The sequence below is a fragment of the Ambystoma mexicanum genome, chromosome 6q (assembly GCF_040938575.1).
Source record: "Ambystoma mexicanum isolate Mex_15411 chromosome 6q, UKY_AmexF1_1, whole genome shotgun sequence".
NCBI classification, from domain to species: domain Eukaryota; kingdom Metazoa; phylum Chordata; class Amphibia; order Caudata; family Ambystomatidae; genus Ambystoma; species Ambystoma mexicanum.
This window is the reverse complement of record NC_090937.1, coordinates 1,629,266,401-1,629,285,551: the sequence shown is the minus strand read 5'-3', so window position 1 is coordinate 1,629,285,551 and position 19,151 is coordinate 1,629,266,401. Positions and strand designations below refer to the sequence as shown.

General features: G+C 50.0%; 12 non-coding genes across 12 annotated transcripts; all 12 read right to left on the bottom strand.

The window, feature by feature from the left end:
- Positions 1–987: 987 nt before the first annotated feature.
- TRNAG-UCC (transfer RNA glycine (anticodon UCC)) lies at positions 988–1,059 on the bottom strand. The gene has a single exon. It is a non-coding gene; the product is annotated as a tRNA-Gly (tRNA).
- Positions 1,060–2,244: 1,185 nt separating this feature from the next.
- Positions 2,245–2,316, bottom strand: TRNAG-UCC (transfer RNA glycine (anticodon UCC)). The gene has a single exon. It is a non-coding gene; the product is annotated as a tRNA-Gly (tRNA).
- A 1,185-nt stretch (positions 2,317–3,501) lies between these two features.
- Positions 3,502–3,573, bottom strand: TRNAG-UCC (transfer RNA glycine (anticodon UCC)). Its single transcript has one exon. It is a non-coding gene; the product is annotated as a tRNA-Gly (tRNA).
- Positions 3,574–4,758: 1,185 nt separating this feature from the next.
- Positions 4,759–4,830, bottom strand: TRNAG-UCC (transfer RNA glycine (anticodon UCC)). Its single transcript has one exon. It is a non-coding gene; the product is annotated as a tRNA-Gly (tRNA).
- A 1,185-nt stretch (positions 4,831–6,015) lies between these two features.
- On the bottom strand, positions 6,016–6,087 carry TRNAG-UCC (transfer RNA glycine (anticodon UCC)). Its single transcript has one exon. It is a non-coding gene; the product is annotated as a tRNA-Gly (tRNA).
- Positions 6,088–7,272: 1,185 nt separating this feature from the next.
- TRNAG-UCC (transfer RNA glycine (anticodon UCC)) lies at positions 7,273–7,344 on the bottom strand. The gene has a single exon. It is a non-coding gene; the product is annotated as a tRNA-Gly (tRNA).
- Positions 7,345–11,031: 3,687 nt separating this feature from the next.
- TRNAG-UCC (transfer RNA glycine (anticodon UCC)) lies at positions 11,032–11,103 on the bottom strand. The gene has a single exon. It is a non-coding gene; the product is annotated as a tRNA-Gly (tRNA).
- Positions 11,104–12,288: 1,185 nt separating this feature from the next.
- On the bottom strand, positions 12,289–12,360 carry TRNAG-UCC (transfer RNA glycine (anticodon UCC)). Its single transcript has one exon. It is a non-coding gene; the product is annotated as a tRNA-Gly (tRNA).
- A 1,185-nt stretch (positions 12,361–13,545) lies between these two features.
- TRNAG-UCC (transfer RNA glycine (anticodon UCC)) lies at positions 13,546–13,617 on the bottom strand. The gene has a single exon. It is a non-coding gene; the product is annotated as a tRNA-Gly (tRNA).
- Positions 13,618–14,802: 1,185 nt separating this feature from the next.
- Positions 14,803–14,874, bottom strand: TRNAG-UCC (transfer RNA glycine (anticodon UCC)). The gene has a single exon. It is a non-coding gene; the product is annotated as a tRNA-Gly (tRNA).
- Positions 14,875–16,059: 1,185 nt separating this feature from the next.
- TRNAG-UCC (transfer RNA glycine (anticodon UCC)) lies at positions 16,060–16,131 on the bottom strand. The gene has a single exon. It is a non-coding gene; the product is annotated as a tRNA-Gly (tRNA).
- Positions 16,132–18,573: 2,442 nt separating this feature from the next.
- TRNAG-UCC (transfer RNA glycine (anticodon UCC)) lies at positions 18,574–18,645 on the bottom strand. Its single transcript has one exon. It is a non-coding gene; the product is annotated as a tRNA-Gly (tRNA).
- Positions 18,646–19,151: the final 506 nt, after the last annotated feature.

Sequence of the window (19,151 nt, the reverse complement as noted above, 5' to 3'; positions counted from 1 at the left end):
GCTGGGACCCTCTCCTATTTAGCGCAAGAGTGGAACGAGGCAGCAAGTTCAAGGAATGACATTGCATCCAGGCACTTACAGCTCTTTGTGCCCTAATGCCATGACACAAAAACATAATTTGAAAAAAGTTAGCAGAGGATGGTTTCGATCCATCGACCTCTGGGTTATGGGCCCAGCACGCTTCCGCTGCGCCACTCTGCTGGTTGGAGAACAAAAGCTTTTCTGGGCTTTTACAGCCTACAAACCGACAACCCTAGACCCATTTTCGAGTGAAGCGGGCAGTAGGCCTTACAAAGCCAAACAACCTGCAACCACGCACTCCCATCCCATGGCCTTTTGCAGACAGGCCTCATTTCTCTAGCTCACACCCTAACTGCCAACACCCCTTCCCCTTCTCTCTCTGTCTCTCTCTCTCTGTCTGTCTCTCTCTCTCATTCTCTCTCTCTCGCAAATAGATACTTTACTTCCCAGGTGCAACAAAACAAGCCTTCTCGAGCTGGCAGATATGGGAAGGAAGGAAGGAAGGGCCAGTTTGGAAACTCAACTCAATTACCATAAATCCCCTGCTAAGGGTTATGGGAGGGAGGAATGAAGGAACTTTGCTTCAGGGAAAGGGCTGCTGCTGCTTCAGCATGTGAGGAGCGCAGCCACACGTTTCACCTTCTTCAGTATGTTGGTTTACAGGATGAGAGAGATCCTGAAACCTCACTCTAATAGGCTGAGGTGCTGTGCTCGGTGGCCTGCTGGGACCAAGGCCCGTCAGGGCAAGGCGAATAGGCCTTTGTCAGGCCTTCGTCAGGGCTTTGTCGGGGAGGGGCCAGGAGCCCTGCTCGCTTCAATCCCCTCACCGATAGACAGTTGCAGAAACTAGGATGCAAGAACCTTTCCTGGATGGGGTTTTGATTTTCACGAAAAGTGTGTCAGCTTTGCTTTCAGCATGAGTCTGATTTCCAAAAAATGCATTTTGAACAATTTAAAGATTTGATCTGCGTTGGCCGGGAATCGAACCCGGGTCAACTGCTTGGAAGGCAGCTATGCTCACCACTATACCACCAACGCCTGCCTGTCTGGGCTATCTGATGGAGCGGCCCTTAGAAATAAGAATAAGTCATTGGCTGGGAATGAAAAAAGCTTGCGTTTGACGCAGAAGCAGTTCGCATCATGAGGTCTTGCCGGTCAGCCCAACATTTCCCCGGGACCCCTTAAAAAAGGAGCTTGGTTTTAAGTTTGGTTTGATTGAACAGTACATTTTGTTGGCTGGGCTGGGACCCTCTCCTATTTAGCGCAAGAGTGGAACGAGGCAGCAAGTTCAAGGAATGACATTGCATCCAGGCACTTACAGCTCTTTGTGCCCTAATGCCATGACACAAAAACATAATTTGAAAAAGGTTAGCAGAGGATGGTTTCGATCCATCGACCTCTGGGTTATGGGCCCAGCACGCTTCCGCTGCGCCACTCTGCTGGTTGGAGAACAAGAGCTTTTCTGGGCTTTTACAGCCTACAAACCGACAACCCTAGACCCAGTTTCGAGTGAAGCGGGCAGTAGGCCTTACAAAGCCAAACAACCTGCAACCACGCACTCCCATCCCATGGCCATTTGCAGACAGGCCTCATTTCTCTAGCTCACACCCTAACTGCCAACACCCCTTCCCCTTCTCTCTCTGTCTCTCTCTCTCTGTCTCTCTCTCTCATTCTCTCTCTCTCGCAAATAGATACTTTACTTCCCAGGTGCAACAAAACAAGCCTTCTCGAGCTGGCAGATATGGGAAGGAAGGAAGGAAGGGCCAGTTTGGAAACTCAACTCAATTACCATAAATCCCCTGCTAAGGGTTATGGGAGGGAGGAATGAAGGAACTTTGCTTCAGGGAAAGGGCTGCTGCTGCTTCAGCATGTGAGGAGCGCAGCCACACGTTTCACCTTCTTCAGTATGTTGGTTTACAGGATGAGAGAGATCCTGAAACCTCACTCTAATAGGCTGAGGTGCTGTGCTCGGTGGCCTGCTGGGACCAAGGCCCGTCAGGGCAAGGCGAATAGGCCTTTGTCAGGCCTTCGTCAGGGCTTTGTCGGGGAGGGGCCAGGAGCCCTGCTCGCTTCAATCCCCTCACCGATAGACAGTTGCAGAAACTAGGATGCAAGAACCTTTCCTGGATGGGGTTTTGATTTTCACGAAAAGTGTGTCAGCTTTGCTTTCAGCATGAGTCTGATTTCCAAAAAATGCATTTTGAACAATTTAAAGATTTGATCTGCGTTGGCCGGGAATCGAACCCGGGTCAACTGCTTGGAAGGCAGCTATGCTCACCACTATACCACCAACGCCTGCCTGTCTGGGCTATCTGATGGAGCGGCCCTTAGAAATAAGAATAAGTCATTGGCTGGGAATGAAAAAAGCTTGCGTTTGACGCAGAAGCAGTTCGCATCATGAGGTCTTGCCGGTCAGCCCAACATTTCCCCGGGACCCCTTAAAAAAGGAGCTTGGTTTTAAGTTTGGTTTGATTGAACAGTGCATTTTGTTGGCTGGGCTGGGACCCTCTCCTATTTAGCGCAAGAGTGGAACGAGGCAGCAAGTTCAAGGAATGACATTGCATCCAGGCACTTACAGCTCTTTGTGCCCTAATGCCATGACACAAAAACATAATTTGAAAAAAGTTAGCAGAGGATGGTTTCGATCCATCGACCTCTGGGTTATGGGCCCAGCACGCTTCCGCTGCGCCACTCTGCTGGTTGGAGAACAAGAGCTTTTCTGGGCTTTTACAGCCTACAAACCGACAACCCTAGACCCATTTTCGAGTGAAGCGGGCAGTAGGCCTTACAAAGCCAAACAACCTGCAACCACGCACTCCCATCCCATGGCCTTTTGCAGACAGGCCTCATTTCTCTAGCTCACACCCTAACTGCCAACACCCCTTCCCCTTCTCTCTCTGTCTCTCTCTCTCTGTCTCTCTCTCTCATTCTCTCTCTCTCGCAAATAGATACTTTACTTCCCAGGTGCAACAAAACAAGCCTTCTCGAGCTGGCAGATATGGGAAGGAAGGAAGGAAGGGCCAGTTTGGAAACTCAACTCAATTACCATAAATCCCCTGCTAAGGGTTATGGGAGGGAGGAATGAAGGAACTTTGCTTCAGGGAAAGGGCTGCTGCTGCTTCAGCATGTGAGGAGCGCAGCCACACGTTTCACCTTCTTCAGTATGTTGGTTTACAGGATGAGAGAGATCCTGAAACCTCATTCTAATAGGCTGAGGTGCTGTGCTCGGTGGCCTGCTGGGACCAAGGCCCGTCAGGGCAAGGCGAATAGGCCTTTGTCAGGCCTTCGTCAGGGCTTTGTCGGGGAGGGGCCAGGAGCCCTGCTCGCTTCAATCCCCTCACCGATAGACAGTTGCAGAAACTAGGATGCAAGAACCTTTCCTGGATGGGGTTTTGATTTTCACGAAAAGTGTGTCAGCTTTGCTTTCAGCATGAGTCTGATTTCCAAAAAATGCATTTTGAACAATTTAAAGATTTGATCTGCGTTGGCCGGGAATCGAACCCGGGTCAACTGCTTGGAAGGCAGCTATGCTCACCACTATACCACCAACGCCTGCCTGTCTGGGCTATCTGATGGAGCGGCCCTTAGAAATAAGAATAAGTCATTGGCTGGGAATGAAAAAAGCTTGCGTTTGACGCAGAAGCAGTTCGCATCATGAGGTCTTGCCGGTCAGCCCAACATTTCCCCGGGACCCCTTAAAAAAGGAGCTTGGTTTTAAGTTTGGTTTGATTGAACAGTACATTTTGTTGGCTGGGCTGGGACCCTCTCCTATTTAGCGCAAGAGTGGAACGAGGCAGCAAGTTCAAGGAATGACATTGCATCCAGGCACTTACAGCTCTTTGTGCCCTAATGCCATGACACAAAAACATAATTTGAAAAAAGTTAGCAGAGGATGGTTTCGATCCATCGACCTCTGGGTTATGGGCCCAGCACGCTTCCGCTGCGCCACTCTGCTGGTTGGAGAACAAGAGCTTTTCTGGGCTTTTACAGCCTACAAACCGACAACCCTAGACCCAGTTTCGAGTGAAGCGGGCAGTAGGCCTTACAAAGCCAAACAACCTGCAACCACACACTCCCATCCCATGGCCTTTTGCAGACAGGCCTCATTTCTCTAGCTCACACCCTAACTGCCAACACCCCTTCCCCTTCTCTCTCTGTCTCTCTCTCTCTGTCTCTCTCTCTCATTCTCTCTCTCTCGCAAATAGATACTTTACTTCCCAGGTGCAACAAAACAAGCCTTCTCGAGCTGGCAGATATGGGAAGGAAGGAAGGAAGGGCCAGTTTGGAAACTCAACTCAATTACCATAAATCCCCTGCTAAGGGTTATGGGAGGGAGGAATGAAGGAACTTTGCTTCAGGGAAAGGGCTGCTGCTGCTTCAGCATGTGAGGAGCGCAGCCACACGTTTCACCTTCTTCAGTATGTTGGTTTACAGGATGAGAGAGATCCTGAAACCTCACTCTAATAGGCTGAGGTGCTGTGCTCGGTGGCCTGCTGGGACCAAGGCCCGTCAGGGCAAGGCGAATAGGCCTTTGTCAGGCCTTCGTCAGGGCTTTGTCGGGGAGGGGCCAGGAGCCCTGCTCGCTTCAATCCCCTCACCGATAGACAGTTGCAGAAACTAGGATGCAAGAACCTTTCCTGGATGGGGTTTTGATTTTCACGAAAAGTGTGTCAGCTTTGCTTTCAGCATGAGTCTGATTTCCAAAAAATGCATTTTGAACAATTTAAAGATTTGATCTGCGTTGGCCGGGAATCGAACCCGGGTCAACTGCTTGGAAGGCAGCTATGCTCACCACTATACCACCAACGCCTGCCTGTCTGGGCTATCTGATGGAGCGGCCCTTAGAAATAAGAATAAGTCATTGGCTGGGAATGAAAAAAGCTTGCGTTTGACGCAGAAGCAGTTCGCATCATGAGGTCTTGCCGGTCAGCCCAACATTTCCCCGGGACCCCTTAAAAAAGGAGCTTGGTTTTAAGTTTGGTTTGATTGAACAGTACATTTTGTTGGCTGGGCTGGGACCCTCTCCTATTTAGCGCAAGAGTGGAACGAGGCAGCAAGTTCAAGGAATGACATTGCATCCAGGCACTTACAGCTCTTTGTGCCCTAATGCCATGACACAAAAACATAATTTGAAAAAAGTTAGCAGAGGATGGTTTCGATCCATCGACCTCTGGGTTATGGGCCCAGCACGCTTCCGCTGCGCCACTCTGCTGGTTGGAGAACAAGAGCTTTTCTGGGCTTTTACAGCCTACAAACCGACAACCCTAGACCCAGTTTCGAGTGAAGCGGGCAGTAGGCCTTACAAAGCCAAACAACCTGCAACCACGCACTCCCATCCCATGGCCTTTTGCAGACAGGCCTCATTTCTCTAGCTCACACCCTAACTGCCAACACCCCTTCCCCTTCTCTCTCTGTCTCTCTCTCTCTGTCTCTCTCTCTCATTCTCTCTCTCTCGCAAATAGATACTTTACTTCCCAGGTGCAACAAAACAAGCCTTCTCGAGCTGGCAGATATGGGAAGGAAGGAAGGAAGGGCCAGTTTGGAAACTCAACTCAATTACCATAAATCCCCTGCTAAGGGTTATGGGAGGGAGGAATGAAGGAACTTTGCTTCAGGGAAAGGGCTGCTGCTGCTTCAGCATGTGAGGAGCGCAGCCACACGTTTCACCTTCTTCAGTATGTTGGTTTACAGGATGAGAGAGATCCTGAAACCTCACTCTAATAGGCTGAGGTGCTGTGCTCGGTGGCCTGCTGGGACCAAGGCCCGTCAGGGCAAGGCGAATAGGCCTTTGTCAGGCCTTCGTCAGGGCTTTGTCGGGGAGGGGCCAGGAGCCCTGCTCGCTTCAATCCCCTCACCGATAGACAGTTGCAGAAACTAGGATGCAAGAACCTTTCCTGGATGGGGTTTTGATTTTCACGAAAAGTGTGTCAGCTTTGCTTTCAGCATGAGTCTGATTTCCAAAAAATGCATTTTGAACAATTTAAAGATTTGATCTGCGTTGGCCGGGAATCGAACCCGGGTCAACTGCTTGGAAGGCAGCTATGCTCACCACTATACCACCAACGCCTGCCTGTCTGGGCTATCTGATGGAGCGGCCCTTAGAAATAAGAATAAGTCATTGGCTGGGAATGAAAAAAGCTTGCGTTTGACGCAGAAGCAGTTCGCATCATGAGGTCTTGCCGGTCAGCCCAACATTTCCCCGGGACCCCTTAAAAAAGGAGCTTGGTTTTAAGTTTGGTTTGATTGAACAGTGCATTTTGTTGGCTGGGCTGGGACCCTCTCCTATTTAGCGCAAGAGTGGAACGAGGCAGCAAGTTCAAGGAATGACATTGCATCCAGGCACTTACAGCTCTTTGTGCCCTAATGCCATGACACAAAAACATAATTTGAAAAAAGTTAGCAGAGGATGGTTTCGATCCATCGACCTCTGGGTTATGGGCCCAGCACGCTTCCGCTGCGCCACTCTGCTGGTTGGAGAACAAAAGCTTTTCTGGGCTTTTACAGCCTACAAACCGACAACCCTAGACCCATTTTCGAGTGAAGCGGGCAGTAGGCCTTACAAAGCCAAACAACCTGCAACCACGCACTCCCATCCCATGGCCTTTTGCAGACAGGCCTCATTTCTCTAGCTCACACCCTAACTGCCAACACCCCTTCCCCTTCTCTCTCTGTCTCTCTCTCTCTGTCTCTCTCTCTCATTCTCTCTCTCTCGCAAATAGATACTTTACTTCCCAGGTGCAACAAAACAAGCCTTCTCGAGCTGGCAGATATGGGAAGGAAGGAAGGAAGGGCCAGTTTGGAAACTCAACTCAATTACCATAAATCCCCTGCTAAGGGTTATGGGAGGGAGGAATGAAGGAACTTTGCTTCAGGGAAAGGGCTGCTGCTGCTTCAGCATGTGAGGAGCGCAGCCACACGTTTCACCTTCTTCAGTATGTTGGTTTACAGGATGAGAGAGATCCTGAAACCTCACTCTAATAGGCTGAGGTGCTGTGCTCGGTGGCCTGCTGGGACCAAGGCCCGTCAGGGCAAGGCGAATAGGCCTTTGTCAGGCCTTCGTCAGGGCTTTGTCGGGGAGGGGCCAGGAGCCCTGCTCGCTTCAATCCCCTCACCGATAGACAGTTGCAGAAACTAGGATGCAAGAACCTTTCCTGGATGGGGTTTTGATTTTCACGAAAAGTGTGTCAGCTTTGCTTTCAGCATGAGTCTGATTTCCAAAAAATGCATTTTGAACAATTTAAAGATTTGATCTGCGTTGGCCGGGAATCGAACCCGGGTCAACTGCTTGGAAGGCAGCTATGCTCACCACTATACCACCAACGCCTGCCTGTCTGGGCTATCTGATGGAGCGGCCCTTAGAAATAAGAATAAGTCATTGGCTGGGAATGAAAAAAGCTTGCGTTTGACGCAGAAGCAGTTCGCATCATGAGGTCTTGCCGGTCAGCCCAACATTTCCCCGGGACCCCTTAAAAAAGGAGCTTGGTTTTAAGTTTGGTTTGATTGAACAGTGCATTTTGTTGGCTGGGCTGGGACCCTCTCCTATTTAGCGCAAGAGTGGAACGAGGCAGCAAGTTCAAGGAATGACATTGCATCCAGGCACTTACAGCTCTTTGTGCCCTAATGCCATGACACAAAAACATAATTTGAAAAAAGTTAGCAGAGGATGGTTTCGATCCATCGACCTCTTGGTTATGGGCCCAGCACGCTTCCGCTGCGCCACTCTGCTGGTTGGAGAACAAAAGCTTTTCTGGGCTTTTACAGCCTACAAACCGACAACCCTAGACCCATTTTCGAGTGAAGCGGGCAGTAGGCCTTACAAAGCCAAACAACCTGCAACCACGCACTCCCATCCCATGGCCTTTTGCAGACAGGCCTCATTTCTCTAGCTCACACCCTAACTGCCAACACCCCTTCCCCTTCTCTCTCTGTCTCTCTCTGTCTGTCTCTCTCTCTCATTCTCTCTCTCTCGCAAATAGATACTTTACTTCCCAGGTGCAACAAAACAAGCCTTCTCGAGCTGGCAGATATGGGAAGGAAGGAAGGAAGGGCCAGTTTGGAAACTCAACTCAATTACCATAAATCCCCTGCTAAGGGTTATGGGAGGGAGGAATGAAGGAACTTTGCTTCAGGGAAAGGGCTGCTGCTGCTTCAGCATGTGAGGAGCGCAGCCACACGTTTCACCTTCTTCAGTATGTTGGTTTACAGGATGAGAGAGATCCTGAAACCTCACTCTAATAGGCTGAGGTGCTGTGCTCGGTGGCCTGCTGGGACCAAGGCCCGTCAGGGCAAGGCGAATAGGCCTTTGTCAGGCCTTCGTCAGGGCTTTGTCGGGGAGGGGCCAGGAGCCCTGCTCGCTTCAATCCCCTCACCGATAGACAGTTGCAGAAACTAGGATGCAAGAACCTTTCCTGGATGGGGTTTTGATTTTCACGAAAAGTGTGTCAGCTTTGCTTTCAGCATGAGTCTGATTTCCAAAAAATGCATTTTGAACAATTTAAAGATTTGATCTGTGTTGGCCGGGAATCGAATCCGGGTCAACTGCTTGGAAGGCAGCTATGCTCACCACTATACCACCAACGCCTGCCTGTCTGGGCTATCTGATGGAGCGGCCCTTAGAAATAAGAATAAGTCATTGGCTGGGAATGAAAAAAGCTTGCGTTTGACGCAGAAGCAGTTCGCATCATGAGGTCTTGCCGGTCAGCCCAACATTTCCCCGGGACCCCTTAAAAAAGGAGCTTGGTTTTAAGTTTGGTTTGATTGAACAGTACATTTTGTTGGCTGGGCTGGGACCCTCTCCTATTTAGCGCAAGAGTGGAACGAGGCAGCAAGTTCAAGGAATGACATTGCATCCAGGCACTTACAGCTCTTTGTGCCCTAATGCCATGACACAAAAACATAATTTGAAAAAAGTTAGCAGAGGATGGTTTCGATCCATCGACCTCTGGGTTATGGGCCCAGCACGCTTCCGCTGCGCCACTCTGCTGGTTGGAGAACAAGAGCTTTTCTGGGCTTTTACAGCCTACAAACCGACAACCCTAGACCCAGTTTCGAGTGAAGCGGGCAGTAGGCCTTACAAAGCCAAACAACCTGCAACCATGCACTCCCATCCCATGGCCATTTGCAGACAGGCCTCATTTCTCTAGCTCACACCCTAACTGCCAACACCCCTTCCCCTTCTCTCTCTGTCTCTCTCTCTCTGTCTCTCTCTCTCATTCTCTCTCTCTCGCAAATAGATACTTTACTTCCCAGGTGCAACAAAACAAGCCTTCTCGAGCTGGCAGATATGGGAAGGAAGGAAGGAAGGGCCAGTTTGGAAACTCAACTCAATTACCATAAATCCCCTGCTAAGGGTTATGGGAGGGAGGAATGAAGGAACTTTGCTTCAGGGAAAGGGCTGCTGCTGCTTCAGCATGTGAGGAGCGCAGCCACACGTTTCACCTTCTTCAGTATGTTGGTTTACAGGATGAGAGAGATCCTGAAACCTCACTCTAATAGGCTGAGGTGCTGTGCTCGGTGGCCTGCTGGGACCAAGGCCCGTCAGGGCAAGGCGAATAGGCCTTTGTCAGGCCTTTGTCGGGGAGGGGCCAGGAGCCCTGCTCGCTTCAATCCCCTCACCGATAGACAGTTGCAGAAACTAGGATGCAAGAACCTTTCCTGGATGGGGTTTTGATTTTCACGAAAAGTGTGTCAGCTTTGCTTTCAGCATGAGTCTGATTTCCAAAAAATGCATTTTGAACAATTTAAAGATTTGATCTGCGTTGGCCGGGAATCGAACCCTGGTCAACTGCTTGGAAGGCAGCTATGCTCACCACTATACCACCAACGCCTGCCTGTCTGGGCTATCTGATGGATGGCCCTTAGAAATAAGAATAAGTCATTGGCTGGGAATGAAAAAAGCTTGCGTTTGACGCAGAAGCAGTTCGCATCATGAGGTCTTGCCGGTCAGCCCAACATTTCCCCGGGACCCCTTAAAAAAGGAGCTTGGTTTTAAGTTTGGTTTGATTGAACAGTACATTTTGTTGGCTGGGCTGGGACCCTCTCCTATTTAGCGCAAGAGTGGAACGAGGCAGCAAGTTCAAGGAATGACATTGCATCCAGGCACTTACAGCTCTTTGTGCCCTAATGCCATGACACAAAAACATAATTTGAAAAAAGTTAGCAGAGGATGGTTTCGATCCATCGACCTCTGGGTTATGGGCCCAGCACGCTTCCGCTGCGCCACTCTGCTGGTTGGAGAACAAGAGCTTTTCTGGGCTTTTACAGCCTACAAACCGACAACCCTAGACCCAGTTTCGAGTGAAGCGGGCAGTAGGCCTTACAAAGCCAAACAACCTGCAACCACGCACTCCCATCCCATGGCCTTTTGCAGACAGGCCTCATTTCTCTAGCTCACACCCTAACTGCCAACACCCCTTCCCCTTCTCTCTCTGTCTCTCTCTCTCTGTCTCTCTCTCTCATTCTCTCTCTCTCGCAAATAGATACTTTACTTCCCAGGTGCAACAAAACAAGCCTTCTCGAGCTGGCAGATATGGGAAGGAAGGAAGGAAGGGCCAGTTTGGAAACTCAACTCAATTACCATAAATCCCCTGCTAAGGGTTATGGGAGGGAGGAATGAAGGAACTTTGCTTCAGGGAAAGGGCTGCTGCTGCTTCAGCATGTGAGGAGCGCAGCCACACGTTTCACCTTCTTCAGTATGTTGGTTTACAGGATGAGAGAGATCCTGAAACCTCACTCTAATAGGCTGAGGTGCTGTGCTCGGTGGCCTGCTGGGACCAAGGCCCGTCAGGGCAAGGCGAATAGGCCTTTGTCAGGCCTTCGTCAGGGCTTTGTCGGGGAGGGGCCAGGAGCCCTGCTCGCTTCAATCCCCTCACCGATAGACAGTTGCAGAAACTAGGATGCAAGAACCTTTCCTGGATGGGGTTTTGATTTTCACGAAAAGTGTGTCAGCTTTGCTTTCAGCATGAGTCTGATTTCCAAAAAATGCATTTTGAACAATTTAAAGATTTGATCTGCGTTGGCCGGGAATCGAACCCGGGTCAACTGCTTGGAAGGCAGCTATGCTCACCACTATACCACCAACGCCTGCCTGTCTGGGCTATCTGATGGAGCGGCCCTTAGAAATAAGAATAAGTCATTGGCTGGGAATGAAAAAAGCTTGCGTTTGACGCAGAAGCAGTTCGCATCATGAGGTCTTGCCGGTCAGCCCAACATTTCCCCGGGACCCCTTAAAAAAGGAGCTTGGTTTTAAGTTTGGTTTGATTGAACAGTACATTTTGTTGGCTGGGCTGGGACCCTCTCCTATTTAGCGCAAGAGTGGAACGAGGCAGCAAGTTCAAGGAATGACATTGCATCCAGGCACTTACAGCTCTTTGTGCCCTAATGCCATGACACAAAAACATAATTTGAAAAAAGTTAGCAGAGGATGGTTTCGATCCATCGACCTCTGGGTTATGGGCCCAGCACGCTTCCGCTGCGCCACTGTGCTGGTTGGAGAACAAGAGCTTTTCTGGGCTTTTACAGCCTACAAACCGACAACCCTAGACCCAGTTTCGAGTGAAGCGGGCAGTAGGCCTTACAAAGCCAAACAACCTGCAACCACGCACTCCCATCCCATAGCCTTTTGCAGACAGGCCTCATTTCTCTAGCTCACACCCTAACTGCCAACACCCCTTCCCCTTCTCTCTCTGTCTCTCTCTCTCTGTCTCTCTCTCTCATTCTCTCTCTCTCGCAAATAGATACTTTACTTCCCAGGTGCAACAAAACAAGCCTTCTCGAGCTGGCAGATATGGGAAGGAAGGAAGGAAGGGCCAGTTTGGAAACTCAACTCAATTACCATAAATCCCCTGCTAAGGGTTATGGGAGGGAGGAATGAAGGAACTTTGCTTCAGGGAAAGGGCTGCTGCTGCTTCAGCATGTGAGGAGCGCAGCCACACGTTTCACCTTCTTCAGTATGTTGGTTTACAGGATGAGAGAGATCCTGAAACCTCACTCTAATAGGCTGAGGTGCTGTGCTCGGTGGCCTGCTGGGACCAAGGCCCGTCAGGGCAAGGCGAATAGGCCTTTGTCAGGCCTTCGTCAGGGCTTTGTCGGGGAGGGGCCAGGAGCCCTGCTCGCTTCAATCCCCTCACCGATAGACAGTTGCAGAAACTAGGATGCAAGAACCTTTCCTGGATGGGGTTTTGATTTTCACGAAAAGTGTGTCAGCTTTGCTTTCAGCATGAGTCTGATTTCCAAAAAATGCATTTTGAACAATTTAAAGATTTGATCTGCGTTGGCCGGGAATCGAACCCGGGTCAACTGCTTGGAAGGCAGCTATGCTCACCACTATACCACCAACGCCTGCCTGTCTGGGCTATCTGATGGAGCGGCCCTTAGAAATAAGAATAAGTCATTGGCTGGGAATGAAAAAAGCTTGCGTTTGACGCAGAAGCAGTTCGCATCATGAGGTCTTGCCGGTCAGCCCAACATTTCCCCGGGACCCCTTAAAATAGGAGCTTGGTTTTAAGTTTGGTTTGATTGAACAGTACATTTTGTTGGCTGGGCTGGGACCCTCTCCTATTTAGCGCAAGAGTGGAACGAGGCAGCAAGTTCAAGGAATGACATTGCATCCAGGCACTTACAGCTCTTTGTGCCCTAATGCCATGACACAAAAACATAATTTGAAAAAAGTTAGCAGAGGATGGTTTCGATCCATCGACCTCTGGGTTATGGGCCCAGCACGCTTCCGCTGCGCCACTCTGCTGGTTGGAGAACAAGAGCTTTTCTGGGCTTTTACAGCCTACAAACCGACAACCCTAGACCCAGTTTCGAGTGAAGCGGGCAGTAGGCCTTACAAAGCCAAACAACCTGCAACCACGCACTCCCATCCCATGGCCTTTTGCAGACAGGCCTCATTTCTCTAGCTCACACCCTAACTGCCAACACCCCTTCCCCTTCTCTCTCTGTCTCTCTCTCTCTGTCTCTCTCTCTCATTCTCTCTCTCTCGCAAATAGATACTTTACTTCCCAGGTGCAACAAAACAAGCCTTCTCGAGCTGGCAGATATGGGAAGGAAGGAAGGAAGGGCCAGTTTGGAAACTCAACTCAATTACCATAAATCCCCTGCTAAGGGTTATGGGAGGGAGGAATGAAGGAACTTTGCTTCAGGGAAAGGGCTGCTGCTGCTTCAGCATGTGAGGAGCGCAGCCACACGTTTCACCTTCTTCAGTATGTTGGTTTACAGGATGAGAGAGATCCTGAAACCTCATTCTAATAGGCTGAGGTGCTGTGCTCGGTGGCCTGCTGGGACCAAGGCCCGTCAGGGCAAGGCGAATAGGCCTTTGTCAGGCCTTCGTCAGGGCTTTGTCGGGGAGGGGCCAGGAGCCCTGCTCGCTTCAATCCCCTCACCGATAGACAGTTGCAGAAACTAGGATGCAAGAACCTTTCCTGGATGGGGTTTTGATTTTCACGAAAAGTGTGTCAGCTTTGCTTTCAGCATGAGTCTGATTTCCAAAAAATGCATTTTGAACAATTTAAAGATTTGATCTGCGTTGGCCGGGAATCGAACCCGGGTCAACTGCTTGGAAGGCAGCTATGCTCACCACTATACCACCAACGCCTGCCTGTCTGGGCTATCTGATGGAGCGGCCCTTAGAAATAAGAATAAGTCATTGGCTGGGAATGAAAAAAGCTTGCGTTTGACGCAGAAGCAGTTCGCATCATGAGGTCTTGCCGGTCAGCCCAACATTTCCCCGGGACCCCTTAAAAAAGGAGCTTGGTTTTAAGTTTGGTTTGATTGAACAGTACATTTTGTTGGCTGGGCTGGGACCCTCTCCTATTTAGCGCAAGAGTGGAACGAGGCAGCAAGTTCAAGGAATGACATTGCATCCAGGCACTTACAGCTCTTTGTGCCCTAATGCCATGACACAAAAACATAATTTGAAAAAAGTTAGCAGAGGATGGTTTCGATCCATCGACCTCTGGGTTATGGGCCCAGCACGCTTCCGCTGCGCCACTCTGCTGGTTGGAGAACAAGAGCTTTTCTGGGCTTTTACAGCCTACAAACCGACAACCCTAGACCCAGTTTCGAGTGAAGCGGGCAGTAGGCCTTACAAAGCCAAACAACCTGCAACCACGCACTCCCATCCCATGGCCTTTTGCAGACAGGCCTCATTTCTCTAGCTCACACCCTAACTGCCAACACCCCTTCCCCTTCTCTCTCTGTCTCTCTCTCTCTGTCTCTCTCTCTCATTCTCTCTCTCTCGCAAATAGATACTTTACTTCCCAGGTGCAACAAAACAAGCCTTCTCGAGCTGGCAGATATGGGAAGGAAGGAAGGAAGGGCCAGTTTGGAAACTCAACTCAATTACCATAAATCCCCTGCTAAGGGTTATGGGAGGGAGGAATGAAGGAACTTTGCTTCAGGGAAAGGGCTGCTGCTGCTTCAGCATGTGAGGAGCGCAGCCACACGTTTCACCTTCTTCAGTATGTTGGTTTACAGGATGAGAGAGATCCTGAAACCTCACTCTAATAGGCTGAGGTGCTGTGCTCGGTGGCCTGCTGGGACCAAGGCCCGTCAGGGCAAGGCGAATAGGCCTTTGTCAGGCCTTCGTCAGGGCTTTGTCGGGGAGGGGCCAGGAGCCCTGCTCGCTTCAATCCCCTCACCGATAGACAGTTGCAGAAACTAGGATGCAAGAACCTTTCCTGGATGGGGTTTTGATTTTCACGAAAAGTGTGTCAGCTTTGCTTTCAGCATGAGTCTGATTTCCAAAAAATGCATTTTGAACAATTTAAAGATTTGATCTGCGTTGGCCGGGAATCGAACCCGGGTCAACTGCTTGGAAGGCAGCTATGCTCACCACTATACCACCAACGCCTGCCTGTCTGGGCTATCTGATGGAGCGGCCCTTAGAAATAAGAATAAGTCATTGGCTGGGAATGAAAAAAGCTTGCGTTTGACGCAGAAGCAGTTCGCATCATGAGGTCTTGCCGGTCAGCCCAACATTTCCCCGGGACCCCTTAAAAAAGGAGCTTGGTTTTAAGTTTGGTTTGATTGAACAGTGCATTTTGTTGGCTGGGCTGGGACCCTCTCCTATTTAGCGCAAGAGTGGAACGAGGCAGCAAGTTCAAGGAATGACATTGCATCCAGGCACTTACAGCTCTTTGTGCCCTAATGCCATGACACAAAAACATAATTTGAAAAAAGTTAGCAGAGGATGGTTTCGATCCATCGACCTCTGGGTTATGGGCGCAGCACGCTTCCGCTGCGCCACTCTGCTGGTTGGAGAACAAAAGCTTTTCTGGGCTTTTACAGCCTACAAACCGACAACCCTAGACCCATTTTTGAGTGAAGCGGGCAGTAGGCCTTACAAAGCCAAACAACCTGCAACCACGCACTCCCATCCCATGGCCTTTTGCAGACAGGCCTCATTTCTCTAGCTCACACCCTAACTGCCAACACCCCTTCCCCTTCTCTCTCTGTCTCTCTCTGTCTGTCTCTCTCTCTCATTCTCTCTCTCTCGCAAATAGATACTTTACTTCCCAGGTGCAACAAAACAAGCCTTCTCGAGCTGGCAGATATGGGAAGGAAGGAAGGAAGGGCCAGTTTGGAAACTCAACTCAATTACCATAAATCCCCTGCTAAGGGTTATGGGAGGGAGGAATGAAGGAACTTTGCTTCAGGGAAAGGGCTGCTGCTGCTTCAGCATGTGAGGAGCGCAGCCACACGTTTCACCTTCTTCAGTATGTTGGTTTACAGGATGAGAGAGATCCTGAAACCTCACTCTAATAGGCTGAGGTGCTGTGCTCGGTGGCCTGCTGGGACCAAGGCCCGTCAGGGCAAGGCGAATAGGCCTTTGTCAGGCCTTCGTCAGGGCTTTGTCGGGGAGGGGCCAGGAGCCCTGCTCGCTTCAATCCCCTCACCGATAGACAGTTGCAGAAACTAGGATGCAAGAACCTTTCCTGGATGGGGTTTTGATTTTCACGAAAAGTGTGTCAGCTTTGCTTTCAGCATGAGTCTGATTTCCAAAAAATGCATTTTGAACAATTTAAAGATTTGATATGCGTTGGCCGGGAATCGAACCCGGGTCAACTGCTTGGAAGGCAGCTATGCTCACCACTATACCACCAACGCCTGCCTGTCTGGGCTATCTGATGGAGCGGCCCTTAGAAATAAGAATAAGTCATTGGCTGGGAATGAAAAAAGCTTGCGTTTGACGCAGAAGCAGTTCGCATCATGAGGTCTTGCCGGTCAGCCCAACATTTCCCCGGGACCCCTTAAAAAAGGAGCTTGGTTTTAAGTTTGGTTTGATTGAACAGTGCATTTTGTTGGCTGGGCTGGGACCCTCTCCTATTTAGCGCAAGAGTGGAACGAGGCAGCAAGTTCAAGGAATGACATTGCATCCAGGCACTTACAGCTCTTTGTGCCCTAATGCCATGACACAAAAACATAATTTGAAAAAAGTTAGCAGAGGATGGTTTCGATCCATCGACCTCTGGGTTATGGGCCCAGCACGCTTCCGCTGCGCCACTCTGCTGGTTGGAGAACAAAAGCTTTTCTGGGCTTTTACAGCCTACAAACCGACAACCCTAGACCCATTTTCGAGTGAAGCGGGCAGTAGGCCTTACAAAGCCAAACAACCTGCAACCACGCACTCCCATCCCATGGCCTTTTGCAGACAGGCCTCATTTCTCTAGCTCACACCCTAACTGCCAACACCCCTTCCCCTTCTCTCTCTGTCTCTCTCTGTCTGTCTCTCTCTCTCATTCTCTCTCTCTCGCAAATAGATACTTTACTTCCCAGGTGCAACAAAACAAGCCTTCTCGAGCTGGCAGATATGGGAAGGAAGGAAGGAAGGGCCAGTTTGGAAACTCAACTCAATTACCATAAATCCCCTGCTAAGGGTTATGGGAGGGAGGAATGAAGGAACTTTGCTTCAGGGAAAGGGCTGCTTCTGCTTCAGCATGTGAGGAGCGCAGCCACACGTTTCACCTTCTTCAGTATGTTGGTTTACAGGATGAGAGAGATCCTGAAACCTCACTCTAATAGGCTGAGGTGCTGTGCTCGGTGGCCTGCTGGGACCAAGGCCCGTCAGGGCAAGGCGAATAGGCCTTTGTCAGGCCTTCGTCAGGGCTTTGTCGGGGAGGGGCCAGGAGCCCTGCTCGCTTCAATCCCCTCACCGATAGACAGTTGCAGAAACTAGGATGCAAGAACCTTTCCTGGATGGGGTTTTGATTTTCACGAAAAGTGTGTCAGCTTTGCTTTCAGCATGAGTCTGATTTCCAAAAAATGCATTTTGAACAATTTAAAGATTTGATCTGCGTTGGCCGGGAATCGAATCCGGGTCAACTGCTTGGAAGGCAGCTATGCTCACCACTATACCACCAACGCCTGCCTGTCTGGGCTATCTGATGGAGCGGCCCTTAGAAATAAGAATAAGTCATTGGCTGGGAATGAAAAAAGCTTGCGTTTGACGCAGAAGCAGTTCGCATCATGAGGTCTTGCCGGTCAGCCCAACATTTCCCCGGGACCCCTTAAAAAAGGAGCTTGGTTTTAAGTTTGGTTTGATTGAACAGTACATTTTGTTGGCTGGGCTGGAACCCTCTCCTATTTAGCGCAAGAGTGGAACGACGCAGCAAGTTCAAGGAATGACATTGCATCCAGGCACCTACAGCTCTTTGTGCCCTAATGCCATGACACAAAAACATAATTTGAAAAAAGTTAGCAGAGGATGGTTTCGATCCATCGACCTCTGGGTTATGGGCCCAGCACGCTTCCGCTGCGCCACTCTGATGGTTGGAGAACAAGAGCTTTTCTGGGCTTTAACAGCCTACAAACCGACAACCCTAGACCCAGTTTCGAGTGAAGCGGGCAGTAGGCCTTACAAAGCCAAACAACCTGCAACCACGCACTCCCATCCCATGGCCATTTGCAGACAGGCCTCATTTCTCTAGCTCACACCCTAACTGCCAACACCCCTTCCCCTTCTCTCTCTGTCTCTCTCTCTCTGTCTCTCTCTCTCATTCTCTCTCTCTCGCAAATAGATACTTTACTTCCCAGGTGCAACAAAACAAGCCTTCTCGAGCTGGCAGATATGGGAAGGAAGGAAGGAAGGGCCAGTTTGGAAACTCAACTCAATTACCATAAATCCCCTGCTAAGGGTTATGGGAGGGAGGAATGAAGGAACTTTGCTTCAGGGAAAGGGCTGCTGCTGCTTCAGCATGTGAGGAGCGCAGCCACACGTTTCACCTTCTTCAGTATGTTGGTTTACAGGATGAGAGAGATCCTGAAACCTCACTCTAATAGGCTGAGGTGCTGTGCTCGGTGGCCTGCTGGGACCAAGGCCCGTCAGGGCAAGGCGAATAGGCCTTTGTCAGGCCTTCGTCAGGGCTTTGTCGGGGAGGGGCCAGGAGCCCTGCTCGCTTCAATCCCCTCACCGATAGACAGTTGCAGAAACTAGGATGCAAGAACCTTTCCTGGATGGGGTTTTGATTTTCACGAAAAGTGTGTCAGCTTTGCTTTCAGCATGAGTCTGATTTCCAAAAAATGCATTTTGAACAATTTAAAGATTTGATCTGCGTTGGCCGGGAATCGAACCCGGGTCAACTGCTTGGAAGGCAGCTATGCTCACCACTATACCACCAACGCCTGCCTGTCTGGGCTATCTGATGGAGCGGCCCTTAGAAATAAGAATAAGTCATTGGCTGGGAATGAAAAAAGCTTGCGTTTGACGCAGAAGCAGTTCGCATCATGAGGTCTTGCCGGTCAGCCCAACATTTCCCCGGGACCCCTTAAAAAAGGAGCTTGGTTTTAAGTTTGGTTTGATTGAACAGTACATTTTGTTGGCTGGGCTGGGACCCTCTCCTATTTAGCGCAAGAGTGGAACGAGGCAGCAAGTTCAAGGAATGACATTGCATCCAGGCACTTACAGCTCTTTGTGCCCTAATGCCATGACACAAAAACATAATTTGAAAAAAGTTAGCAGAGGATGGTTTCGATCCATCGACCTCTGGGTTATGGGCCCAGCACGCTTCCGCTGCGCCACTCTGCTGGTTGGAGAACAAGAGCTTTTCTGGGCTTTTACAGCCTACAAACCGACAACCCTAGACCCAGTTTCGAGTGAAGCGGGCAGTAGGCCTTACAAAGCCAAACAA